This window comes from Penaeus monodon, chromosome 9 (assembly GCF_015228065.2).
Source record: "Penaeus monodon isolate SGIC_2016 chromosome 9, NSTDA_Pmon_1, whole genome shotgun sequence".
NCBI classification, from domain to species: domain Eukaryota; kingdom Metazoa; phylum Arthropoda; class Malacostraca; order Decapoda; family Penaeidae; genus Penaeus; species Penaeus monodon.
In genome coordinates, this window is record NC_051394.1 from 26,037,716 (window position 1) to 26,042,327 (window position 4,612).

Here is a 4,612-nt window from a genome sequence, read left to right on the forward strand (position 1 = left end):
TTCCTTTCCTTTTTCTTCTCACCCATCGGTTTCGCCTTTCGCCCTTCCTTCCCCGTTACATCACTATGGTTTGTCTCATTAATTTGCCCTCTGTCTTACAGTATTCTACAAGCACTCAGAAGTCTACTCCGTCACCTCTGGTCTAACTTCGGGTGGTTCACATGATCTCCTTATGTAAATCACTATCAAATCCCCCTTATATTCTCTCCTTTCCCTTAGCCCTCTGGCCCATCAGCTTCTCTCTTATGATTTCTTTCTATTTTCTCTTCATCCTAAAAAATATTTCCCTACGAGCCCTTTTAAATATTATCAATCTGTTTTCTACTTGTGAGTCATTGGCAGCACACTATGTATTTTCAGATATCTAATAACATTTCACCATTAGAACTAAATATTTTTTGGAATTAGATACATTTCTCTAATTGAACTATATCTATATCTATCTATCTATCTATCTATCTATATATGTGTGTGTGTGTGTGTGTGTGGTGTTGTGTGGGTGTGTGTGGGGGTGTGTGGGTATATTATAGATAGGGGATTATTTATAATATCTTGTGTGTGTGTTGTGTGTGGTGTGTGGGAGAGAGGGGAGAGAGAAGAGAGAGAGAGGGGAGAGAGAGAAAGAGAGAGAGAGAAGAGAGAGGAGAGAGGGGGGAGGGAGGAGGAGAGAGAGAGAGGGGAGAGAGAGAGAGAGAGAGAGAGAGGGAGAGAGAGGAGAGAGAGACGGAAGAGATGGGGGGAGGGGAGGGAGAGGGAGGGGAAAAAGGGAGAGATAGAGATGAGGGAGGGGGGAGGGAGGAGGGAGGGGAGGAGGAGAGAGAGGAGAGAGTGAGATGAGAGGAGAGGGTTGGGGCGGAAAACACATCATCCCCCGGAAAAAGCAAGACATACATTCAACTTCAATGACAACCGTGTTCCACATCCTGTAAATGAAATATGGGCATCATCGGGAGTTGAAAAGTTGCCGCTCCAATCAAGCTTGGCCGACGGGACGACCATATAAAGGAGTCAGGTTTCATAGGCGTTCACCCCTTTACTCCATTAATTATCTTACCTAACTATCGAACGGTCCCATTCAAACACCACAACGCTTCACGTGTTTTTCACGATTCTTGTGTAAAAGTTAAATCTGTACCTTGAGCTGCCAAGTCGAGCATAATGGAATATGTTGTATTAAAATAATAATGAATAGTGCATGGCCAACCAATACCAGATTAATATGTTTTCTTTTATACTTCAGGGGTACCTATCATATATTCCAAACATGGTTGGGCTTTATGGACGAATAATAAATAAGTGACAATGTTAGCGCCAAAGAAAAAATGTACTACAGGTAATGCTGATAACGTCTACTAAGTCTACCACCGTGTGGTCTACGTTTAACTAATTTTCGTTATACATTCCCCACACTATTTTAAATTTTATTCCAACATTACAATATTTTCAAGATATTTTTAGTCTGATATGGATGATTCCTGGAGCCTGCCGATTATTCTTTACTTATCAGTTACTTCTGGCATATGTAGGTACCCTCTGTGTTAATATCATCATTCCTATTAAGCATATGACAGGTCGGCGTCATGTATCCAAGTGTTCTGTATAAAAGGAACGCTCACCACAGAACCCTTTCTAGTCATTACATGTCACATCTGCTGCGTGTAAGTACTTTGGTAATACAAATTACGACACATTTAGTTTCCCGCGGATGAATTGGTGGATTAAGTTCCGAAAAGTCTTGGTATTTAGTATGTGCAAAATTAACCAAAAACAAGTCTCAATACACTCGTATTTTGACCGTCAAAATAAGGTGTATACTTATATTATAACACACACACACGCTCCCGTCGAGAAATAGGTTTCCGCTCCCCGAAAGAACAAGAAGCCTTCCGCTCCCGTCGAGAAATAGGTTTCCGCTCCCCGAAAGAACAAGAAGCCTTCCGCCTCCGTCGAGAAATAGGTTTCCGCTCCCCGAAAGAACAAGAAGCCTTCCGCTCCCGTCGAGAAATAGGTTTCCGCTCCCCGAAAGAACAAGAAGCCTTCCGCCTCCGTCGAGAAATAGGTTTCCGCTCCCCGAAAGAACAAGAAGCCTTCCGCTCCCGTCGAGAAATAGGTTTCCTCTCCCGAAAAGGACAGCGGCGCCGCAGTCAGAGTGATCGACTGGCCTACAGCAAGAAGCAACAGTAGGAGGACTACATCGTGTCCTCCATCGACTTGAGCTGCGTCAACATCTGCCAGGGGTACTTCACGTACCGCGACCTGTGGCAGGAGAAGGAGCAGCGCCTCGCCGAGAGGAAGCGCCGCTTGGACCTCTTGGCCCAGCAGGCGAAGAAGCTGAAGGCAAAAGCTCAGAAGAAACTGGAAATCACTGCATTCGACATCAGAAAGATCCTGAAGAGCAAGAAGGAAAAGAAGAAAGTGGTAGTCAAGAACTAGAAGCTGAACCAGAAGCGGCGCCGCAAGAATAAGCTGAAGCATGACATCGCCCCTCTCTGGGGCTGATGACCGCCGAGGGGCGCGCTGCCGCACACTGACCCGGAGTCTCTGAGGGCCGAAGGGCCGTCTGGCGATGGCCTCTGGCAGTCGTGGGGATTCCGGGAAGGGTGAAGCTCTCTCGCCGATGACCCTGCACCGTTCTGTTAATTTAAAAAATCCTTTGGGAAATTCTAAAGCAATAGCACTTACTAAGTCAAGTCCCCGGCGACCCTGCCCACGCTGGCCTCTGCAACTTAGCCATGAAGTACGGGTGCGAGAAATGCCGGCCAGGGCGAGGGCTCCAAAACACTTGCTGGTGGAGAATGAGGTGCTTCACAGCCTCGCTCAGGAGGTCGACCTCGTGCTGCTGCAGCGGCGCCCTCTCTCCCTGATGCTCCAAAGGGTGGAGTCGGAACGGGCCAAGCAGATCATGTAAATCATCGCTGGTCTCGACTCTCATAACCTGCAGGTCCTTGATATGCCGGCGGAGTCACTAGTGTGGGAACGCTATGACGCTGACAGAACGCACAAATGCAGGTTTGCAAAATTGTGATTAGTGATGCCTCTTTAGCTTTAATTGGCAACCCCCCTCCTGCCGCCTTGTAGGTTAAGCCTATGAAAGCAAAGGCCACTGGAGATAACCAAGAACGAAAAACCGTGGAAGAGAATTGGGGCCCTCACCACGTATTCCTTAAGTATAATCATGAAGAGTCAATTCATGATCGCTAACGTCACAAGTCCGAACCTCATGGTTCCGCGATCGAATCACCTTTATGGCAGTAAAATCACCAAGCATCCGAAATGACTGTGGTGGAAAGTACATAACTACTCCGCGCTGTATGGCAATCGCGACAAGAGTAGTGAGTTGGTAGGAAAAAAAAAAAAAGAAAAAAAAAAGGCCGCGGTAGCCGAGCGGTTAGAACGTAGGACTAGATACTGTCGCGGCGGCCATCTGAGTTCGAGGGCTCGAGTCACCGGCCGGCGCGTTGTTCCCTTGGGCAAGGACCTTCGCCTCGATTGCCTACCTAGCCGCTGGGTGGGCAAGCCAGCCCAAGTCAGTGACGGTCCCAGAACCGGGTAAATAGAGATGATGACTCGATAAAAACACCGGGCGGAAGGCAACGGCAAACCACCGCTCGAAATTGTCAAGAAAATCATGGAAATCCATGATCGCTAACGTCCTTGTAGGACAGGGCACTTGAAAAAAAAAGAGAAAAAAAAGAAAAAAAATATATATATTATATATTTTTTCCTTGCTTTCTGAATCAATAAACAAAGCAACATAGCTATTTAAAGTACATGCATAATTATGTAACACAAATATAATTCTGTTCTGTCTATTGGGAACTGCAAGAAACTGGAATTCGAGCTAATAATGAACTGTGACATTGCAGTAAGAAAATAAGATCGTTGTTCTTCTGGGCTGCGTTTTTTTAGAGATAAAGGCGGCCATTATTTAAGTAAAAATGCCTTGGGGGACAAACTGGGGGAACCTAGACCGCACGCCACTGCCATTGCACATGGACAACGACTGCCATCACCTCAGCGTGCGAACTTTTTCAGAACGGAACTCAAAAGGTCACTCTAAGTTACAGACAAGTCCAGGACCAAGTTCAAGAAGGGTTCGGCTATTGCAAAATAAATGATATTTCTGAACAATAAGAACTGCCAGTGATCTGCTGGAACAGTCACTGTAGAACCGACAACGGTCTCCTACAAATGGCGAAGAATTTAAATCCCTGCTGACATTTCTAGTTTGGTCAGCCAGAGTTTGTTTGGTCTCTGGTCTTGCGAAAAATGCAACGGTGTAGGAGGGAAGAATGGAAGCCCGAAGGGAAAATGCAACGGTGTAGGAGGGAAGAATGGAAGCCCGAAGGGAAAATGCCGACGTGAATATGGCATATCTTGTGGATGAGAATCCAAGAGGAGGGAGAATACTTGTCTCTTATATACTTTGTCACACACACATATATATATGTGTGTGTGTGACAAAGTATATTATCATATCGTGTACAAGTTAAAGGGGAATATGCGGAAACTAAATAGTTTGCACATATGAGATGCGTCATCCAGTGCAGTATAAAGTCCATGCACTCTACCATATTTTTCCTTCGCCCCCCTCTCTCTCCTTCGTTTTCTC

General features: G+C 45.9%; 1 protein-coding gene across 1 annotated transcript in view; it reads left to right on the forward strand.

Moving 5' to 3' along the window:
* The window catches only part of LOC119577074 (transcription factor cwo-like), a gene marked incomplete in the record, with an annotated part of 111,406 nt that overhangs the window by 21,135 nt on the left and 85,659 nt on the right, over positions 1-4,612 (forward strand).